Raw genomic sequence first — 13,559 nt, forward strand, 5'->3', positions numbered from 1 at the left:
GGCTGGCACTGCAGAGCAGTCATGTATTAAATACAAGATTAATGTGGGTTCTTATAATCTGGTTCAACACATAAGAATGTAAAGCTGTCTCTCTCTCTGAATGCTTTGCACATTATGAGCTGTCATTAGTTTCTCCATCTGCCTGAAGTGCCCTTGTGGGATCTGTAGCTCCCTGTCCCTCCTCCCTGCGTCTCCTGCTCTTGGTAACAGCAGCAGCCTCATGGTGCCTCCAATGTCTTGATTTCTCCCCAGGGCTGAGCTGCTGCCCTGCCTTGCTGGGGAGAAGTGATGCAGTGGGTGCCACGTTGGCTGGGTCTATGGAAAAGACCCAGCTGGGGTCCAGCACCCATGGGAAAGTGAGAGCAACGGGGAAATGAACTATGACTCCAGCGGTGCTCTGTAGCAGCAGATTTTCCTTTTTACACAGCTGCAGGCACAACATATGCTTTTTTTTTTTTTTTTGCTAATAGTAAAACATACAGAGAAAAAAACCAACATTGGATATTTCCCAGTTTCCCACTTCTATCAAATCCCATTTTCCAGTGGAAGAATATTTAATTCCTAAAGTTTTCATCCAACTTTACTGCTGGCTGCTATTTCCAATTTCCTTCCCATGATGTGTTGAGCACCAGTAGTGCACCCTAAAGGTATGTTTTCATCAGCTCCTTAATGTAGGTGAGTACATCTCACTACAAATTACCCAGGCTTTTTGCAATTTGTCTTTTGGAAATGATCTGTAGTCTTTTTACGCATGGCCTCAGCTGAAAAACCCACTTAAATCTTTCTCAAATAGGTAATAATGCAGAGAATACGTTTTTATGCAGCATGGACCTTCTGACTGCTGCATGTAGTAATCTCTAACCCTCTAATGTTCTTGCAGTGCATTGAACTGTCAATCATCAAATGATCTGAAAAGAAGAAAAGAGACAGAAACTGAAGAAAATTCTGGTACTGGAGTGAAACTTGCTTTATTAGCCAACAGAGCTCTAATAATGTTTCATGTCCCAATAAAGATTACTGTAAAATGTGCTTAATGGCAAACTAAATTAACTGTGTATGTTTAATTTGGATCTGGTAAAACTGACATTCATTTAGAAAATACAACTCTGCTTTGAAAAATTCAATTGCAACAACATACCTCTTCCAAGCTGTCTGTATAGGTGCACCCATACCCCAATAACTATATCCACAGTGCAACCTTCATATCCCTTACTGTCCCCTTAGCCATTAAGTTGTCAAGACAAAGCCTGGATAACAAAGAGTGCGTGGGTGCTGTGCACATTTGCACAGGGCTTTGAGCACCAAAACCATGCAGCAACCTTGTCTTTGCCCGAAGGTGTAGCAGGTGGAAGAGGAACCAACGGGGGTGAGCATAAGGGTAACAGCAATGAGAATATTTGTTGGTGTTGACTTGATGGTGGCTACTGAGAATTGCAGCTGCTGAAATCAGTCCCATGTGAGTTGGTGTCAGGGCTTTGGCAAAAACACAAAGCAACCAGAAGCTTGCAATGAAATGGTGACAGTTGGCATGGATGTGCCTCTTTCTGAGAGAAGGCAGAGTTTTAGTGGTAACTGGACTGCATTTCTGATGGTACATGTGATCTAAGGAGAGTCTTCATCACGGCGTGGTCCAAGTAGGATTTCTGCAGCACTGATTTTTACCATGGAGTGAGGCAAGTGTGGGGTGATGAGGCATCACTGAATAGGTTGTTGGTCTTGGCTTGAGTAGCAGTCAAGGTGTCCTACAGCTAATATGAAGGGTCATCCCCACATCTTTCATGTCCTTGTGGGAGCCAAGTCAAAGCAGACCTGCTTTTGTGAAGATGAGATGACCACAGAGTGCTCTGGACCCCATCTTGTGATAGATGCAGCATTTCCTGAGCATCTGCAGGAACCTCTGTACCCTATGCACAAGTTCTGTGTTGAAAGAAATTATCCTCTGTCATCACAATCAGCCCCTTGGCAATATTGGCAGGTGCTAGAGACCAATTTTGAGTCATTGGTGTATCTGGTCAGTAAAAAGGAAGATTGCAAGCTTCAGTCTCTAGGTCTGTCAGTAAGGCATAGTGATGAAACTTCATTTTTCTCTTTTCCAAGTGTCATATGATTTTTTTCTCACTCAAATGCAGTATTTAATACATAACTTCATGTTGTTTGAACATGTCAGTAGCCCTTTAGACTTCCAAGACTGAAATAGATCTTTTTTTTTTTTTTTTTTCTGAAAAATCTGTGCTATTTTCAGCACCATATTTTTGTATTGCAAGGCTCCTCTGAAGGCTTAGAGCTGTGGAAAATCTGATTTCTATGTTAAAATAAGAAATCACTGAAGCAAGTGATGTGAAAAAAGCATAGATTATTACATGGGCATGAAAACAGGGAAGGAAAATATTAACTCATATTTTGTGTCTTGTAGAGCAATCTGCCTGTGGTTTCCTTCTTGTGTACCTGACTCATCTATAAGTATAAAGTTAACTACTGTCTTTATATGGACAAGCCTCAATTCAATCAATGTTCCAGACCCATCTGCTCGTGTCCAAATGAAATCTCAGCCTGCCTGTCTGGCATTTCCTCTTGATGTTTCATCCTCAGCTCTAGTTCAAGAAAGCTAAAACTCAGTTGTCCAACCTTCATCACAACTCTTAGATGTTAATCAACAATCTTTCTCTCTTTTGGGGCAGCTCTGCTGTTTGGTATGTTGCCCATTTCTCATATTTTTTGAACACTTAAGGGATTCTGCTTGTCCTTTAATTATGTCTTCACATTTAGGAGATACTCCTTAAACAACAAAAAAAACCCTAATCTCTAATCTTTTGTTGAATCCCTCAATAACACCCTCATTTGATGTGAGGCCAAAAAAAAAAAAAAAAATCCCCTCCCCCCCAAAACAGCAAGCACTTCATGAATACCTAAAATATCAATAATTTTACATATGTTTACTTTCTTAAGCAGAGGCTTAGAGTATTTAGATTTTTTTTTTTCTTTTCTGAAATGTGCTTGTATTGCTATTTGAGCAAGAGACTGGCACTTGTAAAAGCAGTGTGATTTGGAAAGGAGAACAGATTTTACTATAAATCCACCTAGCTTTGGAATAACAATAGATTGAATTCTTCCACTAAAGGACTCCCATGGCAAGAGTCTAATGGCAATAAAATCAAAACGTTGAGTGAACAAAATAGCACTCTTTCATCCAAAATCCGTACTTCAGACTCCCAAACACGGCTGTGGTTTGGCATCTTCCTCTGGCTGGCCAAGGGAGCCGTGTGGTTGTATTAGATCCATGTTGCCTGCCTCTGAATTTGTATGGTTCTGCCTTGTATGGGGCTTTGTGGCTACAGCTACAATTTGCAAAGATCACTGTTTTCTAATTCATTAATTTGCTTGTAGCTGTTACCATGGTGCTTTTGTTTGGCAGGCACAGAGCACTCTTAACAAGTGCACTGAAGTCAAGCTGGAATTAATTCCTGCTGTCTTTTTTCCTTGTCCCTCTGGTGGGGTGGTTTGGAAGGAGACAGTGAGGAGTATTTCTTGTGGTGTTATTCATTGATCAGCTACAGCTGAAACCCTGCTGACTTACAAGGCATGAGAGCACAGAAATGGATTTTTTTCCATCCAATGTACACAGGATTTTCTGAGCACTGGCAGGAGCAGAGCCTGACACTGCTTTCTCTGCAGATCTGCCTTATCATCTCTTGTTTTGGAGTCATCATGGGTTTTCCCCAGCTGTGCTAAATCACTGTAAATTGGGAATCATTGTTCTCTTTGTCTAAGTGATTTTTCCCAGTGTGATGATGTGGGAATAAAAATGTTGTTTTTGCAGAGTTACATTGTTTAAAGGTAAGGAATGGGGTATTGATACATGCTTGCAGTGATAAGAAAACTTAGCAGGCGACCTTGTAAAATGCAGACAACCAGACTCCTTAGAACAATTAGGTGAAAATCACGGTGTCAAGTCAGATAAGTGAAGAAATATTACCACTTCAAACAGTAAAAAAGTCAAAAGAAATTTGAAACTTAACAGGCCGGTGACTAAAGGCCATGCATTGTCTGTGAAGCGTCGGATAGGTTGTGAACCTGGATTACCCAGTCAATGGGGAAACAGGGGAGGGTCCCGGTCATCAAGAAATAAAGTATATAAACCATACTGTGTGACTAGTAGGTGCGCTCCTGCTTGTGGGACACCTGCCATTGCAATCACGAATAAATTACTACTTCACTGAGATCCTTGCCTGAGCCTAAGTTATTGGCTATGGAGTGTTTCCCACAACTGGATCCCATGGAAAGCATGTATACCCCTCTCAGGAGATCCTACAGCCAGGGTGAGTATGTTGCTGTATCGAGTTTCCAAGTCATTTCTGTGTGAGTGGGTATCTTCTGGGCAAAAGAATGCTAGCCCAGAAGTATGCTGGCACCATCGTATCCTGACCACCATCTACAGAAGGCGTCTAGTGCAATGATGCGAAACCTGTCCTTTGGCTAAATGCACTCCCTGGTTTTGTGATAAAGTCAGTAATTGCTGATATTAAAAACCAGAAAGAGAAACTGAAACCATTAGAAGTTGATATGGAGTAAATCATAATACATAAAGAGTTGATTCTAGATATTTCCTTAAAATGTGTTTAGTTTTCCCTTTGTTTTTTTTCCTCTACACATGAAATAATTGAGTTTATGCTGAAGATACCAGGGAAAGATCTAGGACTGTCAGTGCTAGGAGAGAGGAGTTTTCAGGGTATGTACAGAACAACAGAAATTGCATTAAAAACAGCTAATGTTGATGCTGAGGTTTCAGTTCAGTACTGGACAAACACACTTTCACCTGTTTGGAAAGACATGGCTAAAGGTACTTCTTCTCACATAAGAGTGATAAAACCTTTTTCAACCACCACCACCAAAAAAAAAAAAAAAAAAAGGATGTCAGATAGCAGATCTGATTTCACTCCTGGAAAAGAATATGAGTTGGGTTCAAAAGCTTTGTTGCACAGTAGTTACATAAAGCCTCCACAAAATATTCAGCACAGTGCTACCCACCAAGAAACAGCACTGTCTGTTTCTAATAAAACCTACAGTAAACTGGTAGTTGGGAAAAATCAACAGCCAGGGGAGAGTCCTTCCTTTGAGAAATGTTCCTGGTGAAGCTGCACAGCCCTGTTCTAATCTGAACGTGATCTGCACCAGAACCCGCAGATGCAAGCTCTGTCCCAGACAGATAAACAGAAACATTTTCCTCTGAGACAGGGAAGCCACAGACAGTCAGGTCAGGATAGTTGCATCCTGAAAAGTACTAAAAAGGAGTTAAACTACACAGGTTTTCTACACAGCACAAAAGAAGCTTCAGTGGGATGCTATAGGGATTTAACAACAAAAAAGGTCACAGGATACATTACAAAAAAGGACTATGTGGCTGACTGTAAGGGAGATTGTGTTGGAGATAGTGTTACCCATGCAGGCAACACAGATAAGATGAACATGAGCTACAGAAGTTGCTACAATTTAGGCACTGGGAAAAAAGATACCGGAGATGTTAAAAATGACTCCCAGACATTCAGAAGCTTGTCAAAAGGAGGATAGTTTCTGAGTAATCTGGTCATCTACTGTTATTACTTTCAGAGAGCAAGGCCAAGGCCAGTGAGATGTTCTTTAGTCCATACAGACATAAAAAAAGCACCATGGACTCAAAGATGAATTAGACAAATTCAGACCAGAAATAAAGCTTACGTTTTGAGGAGCAAGGGTATCAGAGCAGATGGACAACATACTAGAAGAATGGCAGAATTTCCATCTGACAAAGAAATGACTAAGAAAATTATCTTCATCTAACACCAAAGCTACTAGCCCCAAGATAAAAGTAACCTTGCAAAACCATGAGAAAAAAAAAAAGGGGGGGGGGGGGAGGGGTGAAATATCTGTGATGATGTAAAGGTCGCTTCTGAAACTGAACTCAAACTCCCTGAACTGCTGTTGGAAAACCATAATTATTAATCTGAAATATAAAGTGGGAATGAATCACTGAAAGTCTTTGAGAAACCTTTAATTATAAATATCCTTGCACTAAGTTATTGAATGCACTTCAGAGAAACAAAATGGAGCAATTGTGCTGTCCAGGAACAAGGAGCAGAAATGCTTTTAAGCCTTAAAAACAACACTTACTTTTTCAAAAAGTGTTGCCCAAGTGTTTGCAGCATTAGTCAGAGTTTTCAGTTGTCTAATCACAGTTAATTTCAAGCTCGAAACCTCTTATTAGTCAGCCAGCCACTGGGAAGGGCAGGGGAGGAGGGGAAAGTTTTCATGTCACACTGGTGTCAATGCAAAGCAACCCTAATGAAGCCAGAGGAGTCACAATAATTCAAAACACAATAATGCAAAACACATGGGAAGGCATATTCTGCCTCAGGGGATTGTACCCATGCCAACGTGACTGACACATGAGCAAAGAGGAGTGAGGAACAGCCCTCTGTGCAGAGAGACACCTGTTCAGCCAGCTCTGCAGTAAGCAAAGGGCTTCCCCAAAACTAGCTCTCACAGATGGCAGGCAGCAACAAGCCCTTGCAAAAGTGGCACGTAAGTAAAGTCCCAGGAACGAATCCAATTGTTGTACCAACTTGTACCCTCAGGAATTGGTTTTACAGAGGAAAAGACCATTTTCCTCCATTGCCCTTTTCCTCCATAGGCAGGTTCACTTTATGGCCAGCCCTGTGACTACCCCTGGAGGCGTAGCCACCATTTCAGACTCCGCTGCTGACACGGGTAGATGTGGGCCTGCAGCAGCAGCAGGGGACAAGGGGAATAGGAGTCACCATTGGTCAGGTGTGTGCACACATTTCTGTCACTGCTATTACGTGTGCCCTGAGTAACCCATGCATGAGTGAGACTAAAATTGGGATTGTACCAGTATATTAACTTTGCCGTTATATTTTGCAATCCCAAATATAAATGACCGCACAGAAAAGCTGATCTATGCTAAAGGAACTACCACAGACTTAATCTTTTATCTTAAGGAGACAGGCATGAAGAAGTATGGCCCTAATTTTTCCAGAGATAAATTGGGGGGGGGGGGGGGGGGGGGGGGAGGGTGGAACAGGGGACGACTGAAAAAAATATTAAAGAATTACACCATGAAGTCCTACCTGTTTCTTAAAGTTGGACAGGCCTGGTATGTACTCATTAGCCATATATATTTTTATGTCCCTGGTGTGAGCCAAAGACATGCTGGTGTGTGTCTGCTGGAAATGACCGATAACATTCCTGATGAGTGCTTTGAAAACAGATTTCCCCTTTGCTACAGAACTATGTAATCTTCTAACATGATCCTGGAAATTATCCTTTTTCCAGTACCCCATTTGACTTTGTTGTTGATGTCATGGAAAAAAAAAACAACAGTAAGCGGTTTACCAGAGCATTCTATTTCTTATCAACAGGTCTGGCTATGAATAATTATACCACATATTAATACCATAGTAAGCCAGCTAATGGGCTACAGATGCCTAACAAATAACAGGATGGGAGAATAAAGGGCAGATTGGCAGGAGGCTGTTTGCCTTTGCAAGGGTTGAATTATAGAACTGGCCAGGCTTCAAAACTATGAATCATTAAGAACATGCACACAGCAGTTTTACATCAGTGAACTCTATTGAGTGTAGAGGAGCTAATATTGATCTACAAAACATATGGGAGTGGGGAGGCAGGTCCCACATAGTTAAAAACGTTGTATTTTAATGCCTGTCCTTTGGATTGTGTTGGTTCCTTGAAACGCCCACGCATTACTGACATCATGACCAGACCTTTATCCAAAGCCTTTAAAATGATAGCTGTTTCCTTTCAGGTCCACAGTGGCAGAAATCTTTGAAATATGACTAAAAAAATATGATTGCGAGTTGCCATGCTTATAATTTCTTCTACCTACCTTGCCACATTAGCTGTTTGTAGTACCTATAGTTATTCATATATAGAGAGATATTTCTAAATATAAAAAAAGATGGAATTAACTTACCTTTCCGTATTAGCTAGAATTTATCTTCATTTGTGCAAATGGGGTGAAAATATTGCCTCACTGTTCTGCAGACATAGCTGTAGTAAACTACAACATTAGCAGCAAGAAGCCAGCAGAATTAACATCAAAGACCATGAAGCTGTGCTGATAGCAGGGAAAGGAAATCTGACTATGACTGCTTTTCCACCCATAAATTCACTTCTTGGCACTTAGAGATGCTAGACTACCATCGATCAAACTATGACCACATGTGTTTTCACAGGTGTATGCTATTGTATATTTGCATAGAAATGACACAATTTGCATGCTAGCAAACAGTAGGTAAATACTGTATTTGGGATATTAACATGATTTTTCTTTAGGTCCTCAATTAATTCTGCTCTATGTACACGGAGCATTATAAAATATTTGCATCTATGACTGAATCTTAACATTTTCTTGACTTTGTCATAGGACCTCTCAGCAGCATGGTTTCCCATGCCCAGTGACCTGTCTCTGACATCCTCCCACTTTGCTCTTCCAGGTATCACAGGCACATACCTGTCACAGTGAGAATAGGGCTGGAAATAATGGAAGCTGAGCGCGGCCCTCTTCTTTCAGTCCAACAAGCGGGCACACATTCACAAACACTTAATAGTCCTGGCAGCCCCCATTAATAATAAGCAGACCTGCAGCCTGTTGAGATACAGAAAAGTGTCTCTCTGTGGGATAGAGTTACATGAAATGCAAGACATTCTTCAATGCAGGCACTGATTTTCCATCTCTCCACTGTAAAGAGGCAGTGAGTGTGTGATGCACGTCTCTTTCAAGGCAAAGTCTGTTTGCAACGTGACCTCCATGCCTTGTGGCCTGTGCACTGGTAAACAAGCCAAGCATGATGGAAATCATTTCAGGTTTGGCTATTGAAAAACAAGAACGTGTGTGACTTAGTTTTCAGCTGTTTATGAAGCAGATGAACAAGGCAAGGGATATTACATTTATCCTGTTACTCCAATCTGCCTCATGGAAAACCTGAGTTGTGGCCCTTTGTGACACTTTTCCTTCGCTTTTATGTAAGAGAAAGAGAGGGAGACCAAAGGAATTTAAAGGGAGATAAAATGATGTCCCAAATGACCAAGACACTGAAAAAATTAAAACCCAGCAACTCACCTTGAATTACCCAAGTATCTGGTTCCCTGGACTCTTGTAGGGAGCCAAACTCCATTCCTTACCACAGGGTAAAACATTATTGGCTTCTTCTCCTTTAAAGAAAGTACACTGTGTACTCAGTGGTTTAAAATGATGAAGGACACACAGATATTTGCTCTATGATTAATCTTTACATGCAAGAGCTCAGGGAACAAGCAACTAAGAGCGGACGGGCTGCATGCTTTTTGTACTACGCTTGGTAACTTAAAATGTGGTATCTTTAAGGCACTCAGTCACACTCAAACTGTAGGTCAAATTGTATCTTTTTTCCCTTAAAATGTTCTTTGAAACAGATGAGATCACTGACAATATATACTAGTGCTGAATATATTAGATATTTACAATATATCTATGTGCTGTCGAGAAATTATTTCACCATAGAGAGGAGAGTATGAGCTAATGCAAAAAGACTGGCATGGCAAAAGATTTCATTTAACATCGTGTGTTTAAAATGACTATTTTATTACACTCTTCTAAATGAAAAACAGTCTCTCTGACTGCAGTTGACCTCCACCCGCATAAATGAGAAGAAAATCTGGCTTACAGAGCAAGGGGTTTAAAAAAGGAAAGGAAAGGAAAGGAAAGGAAAGGAAAGGAAAGGAAAGGAAAGGAAAGGAAAGGAAAGGAAAGGAAAGGAAAGGAAAGGAAAGGAAAGGAAAGGAAAGGAAAGGAAAGGAAAGGAAAGGAAAGGAAAGGAAAGGAAAGGAAAGGAAAGGAAAGGAAAGGAAAGGAAAGGAAAGGAAAGGAAAGGAAAGGAAAGGAAAGGAAAGGAAAGGAAAGGAAAGGAAAGGAAAGGAAAGGAAAGGAAAGGAAAGGAAAGGAAAGGAAAGGAAAAACAACTTATTTCCTTCCCATAAGCTGTAAATACTTGGCTCTTAAGGAAACTTGGCAGCTTTCAATAACTGAAAGTTATTTGTGGTACTTATACAACAATTATATTCACACTTTTTGCTTCATGATATATATTTGACCTATTATTCAAAAACGGTTTGTTTAAAAAGCAGTCTTTGGTCTAGTGGGAATTAAATCATTTTGCATGGGGTTTCTAATAATTCTAATTATTATTGTATCTAATTCTATTATATATTCTGTACCTATTCTAGTATCTATTAACTGTTCTCCCTTTTGATTCCATATTCTCTAGCTCAGATGAAATTCTGATAAAGCTTTCAGACTGGCTCTTCCCAGGCACTGTGGCTACTGGATTTAAACCACTGTCCTGTGTTGTACTTCCTCAGTTTAATGGGTCTTGCACCTGCTGAACCTGAAGCAAATGCTGGAGGAAGCCAAGCAAGACTGATAGGAAGAGGAAACTTGCTTTGCCTGGGACTGAGTTATATTCTGCCACAGTCCCTTGGCTTGCCAGAAGGGAAGAGCTGACCTGCAGAAATGGTGAGCAGAAACCAGAAGAGAGAAAACCTCCTTTGTTTTGCAGCACAAGGCAATGCAGTGCTTTGATAACCACAGGGATGGACAAGACTCACTTTAAAAGGAGTACCAGAATTTAATCTGACAAGAAGAACTGAATGATCTGGAAGATGTGGAAGAAAACAAGGCCAGACCCTGGCTCTGCTGTGTCAAGCTCTGGATACCATGAGGCTGCCACGTTTTCAGTTTTGCATTCCTCTCCCATCAGTCTATTTATTCAATACTGTTTGAAGTAACACAGTCAATGAAATAATATATCCCCACCGCCCCTTTTCACACTGATCCTGCACTCTACTTAGAGCTTGGATTTCAAAGTTCCTCATTCATTCCCTGAACATAGGGCTATTACATTGGACAGATGACAGACCACATTACTCAGAGTAACACTAGCAAACCCAGCAAATTAACTGAGGCTCACATAACTTCACAATCCCCTTTTCGATGAGACATTAAAGTTAAAACCCTCTTCAGAGTTGTTGTTCTCTAGTTCAACCCTACCTCCCAAAATGATTTGGCCTAAGAAGGGGGCTACAGATAGAGATCACTATCAATAAAATTGAATTTTCAGGAGCAATAGCTATTCTGCTAGCATCTTAATGGGGGACTGTACAGTTTTTCTTTCTAGTACTGCCTGTACTATTTTTCTTTTATAGAAAAAATTACATGGAATTGGAATAGAGATATGATCAGAGGAACTGAACTGAAAATAGGAACCTATACAGTAAGTATTCATGTGGCATTATCCATAATAGAAGCAAATATATTGCTATTTGAATTAATGACCAAAAAAAACCAAAAACCAACAACAACAACTTAAAGGTGATCCCCCAAGGCAAAGGATGTACAGTGTTTTTTAAAACTGCCAGAAAATGCTGTCTCTCCCTGGCCTCATTTTAAGACTCAAACTAGTTCAAACTGTTAATAAGGTAAATACTCATCTTTTTTTTTTTTTTCCTCTACCATCTACTTTTTTTTACCTCTACCATCTACTATTTTTACCTATTAGAATTATCATAATATAGGCTCATTATATTGTACATTGGGCTCAATTTTGAATGCCTAATAAGAAATCCTCACTTACTCATGTACCCCTATTAACCCAATGGGACTATTTGTGTGTGAATTATTTACATAATTAAGGTTGTGTTACAAGATGTGGAGCTGACTTAGCAGCATGTTCTGTGTATTCAATAATTTCTATTAACATATTTATTAATCAAGTCAGTATGTCTAGATGTATAATTGCTGTTAGTCCATTGTCTTACAATAAACAAGGGAGGCAGGTCTCCTACCATTACAATAACCATAAGGCAAGTCTCAGAAAAAGAAACAGAAGTATGGAAAGGAAGGGAGACACCATGCAAAAGAGATACTAAGAAGAGTAGAAGGAAGGGAATACCAAGAAAAATGCATGGACAATGGCAAGAGACTGTTGTGGTTTGACCCAGCAGGCAGCTAAGCATGACACAGCCATTCACTCACTTCTCTCCCTCCCCCTCAGTGGGATGGGGAGAGAATCGGGGGGAAAAAAAGCTAAAAGCTCATGGGTTGAGATAAAGACAATTCAATTGGACAGAAATGGAAGGGAAAATAATAAAAGAAAATAATAAAAGAATATACAAAGCAAGTGATGCACAATGCAATTGCTCACTATCCACTGACTGATGTTCATTGCATCCCCAAGCAGCACCACCACCGCACCCATCTTATTCTTCAGCATGACCCCATAAGGTGTGGGGCATCCCTGTGGGCAGTTTAGGCCAGCTGTCCTGGCTGCGTCCCCTCCCAGCTCCTGGTGCACCCCCAGCCTCCTCACTGTCAGGGCAGCACCAGAAGCTGGAACCCTTGTCTCTGTGCAAGTGCTTGTCTCTGTGCAAACCCTTGCTCCCTGTGCAAGCACTTCCCTTTTCCAGCTCTTGTGGCTTCTCAGTGTTAAATTTCAAATTTCTTTTGACTATTTACTGTTTGAAGTGGTAATGTTTCTTGATTTATCTGACTTGACTTGACACCGTGATTTTCACCTAATTGTTCTAAGGAGTCTGGTTGTCTGCATTTTACAAGGTCGCCTGCTAAGTTTTCTTATCACTGCAAGCATGTCTCAATACCCCATTCCTTACCTTTAAACAATGTAACTCTGCAAAAACAACATTTTTATTCCCACAATTCCCCCCTTTTCTTTTTTTATAAATTGTTGATTTTTGCAAAACTTTTCTCCAAGGTGTAATTTGGTAGATTTCTTCTTCACCTTCTTTGCTTTCCATCTCCTCTAATATCTCCTCTGGGCCTGTTCAGTCTGGAGAAGAGGAGGCTGAGGGGGGACCTCATCGCAGTCTACAACTTCCTCGCAAGAGGGAGTGGAGAGGCAGATGACCTATTCTGTGTTATCACCAGTGACAGGACCCGTGGGAACGGTGTGAAGCTGAGGCAGGGGAAGTTTACGCTGGACTGGACGTCACAAAGAGGTTCTTCACTTAGAGGGTGGGTCGCACACTGGAACAGGCTCCCCAGTGAAGTAGTCACTGCACCAAGTCTGTCTGAATTTAAGAAGAGATTGGACTGTGCACTTAGTCACATGGTCTAAACTTTTGGGCAGACCTGTGCGGTGCTAGGAGTTGGACTTGATGATCCTTATGGGTCCCTTCCAACTTGGGATATTCTATGATTCTATGGTTCTAATATCATCACCTTATCTGAGTAAGGTGGTGGCTCCATGGTCATTTGTTTCAATAGTGCAGTTTCAGTTAACCACTGTGCTAGTCCTCTTATGCAGGGGATAATGCAACAACCAACGGCTGTCAAAACTCCTGCTATTGCGATCAAGGATGTAAATATGCCTAATTTTTCTGCCAGTTCACTGGCAAGGGTGGTAAACCCTTGCAATGTTCTAGTTACTATGCCATTCGGGGCAGTATTGTTGGGTATAAAAGTGGAACAATGCTTGCTCAGTATCACACACACA

This window comes from Anser brachyrhynchus (assembly GCF_964034855.1).
Source record: "Anser brachyrhynchus genome assembly, chromosome: 2".
Taxonomy (NCBI): domain Eukaryota; kingdom Metazoa; phylum Chordata; class Aves; order Anseriformes; family Anatidae; genus Anser; species Anser brachyrhynchus.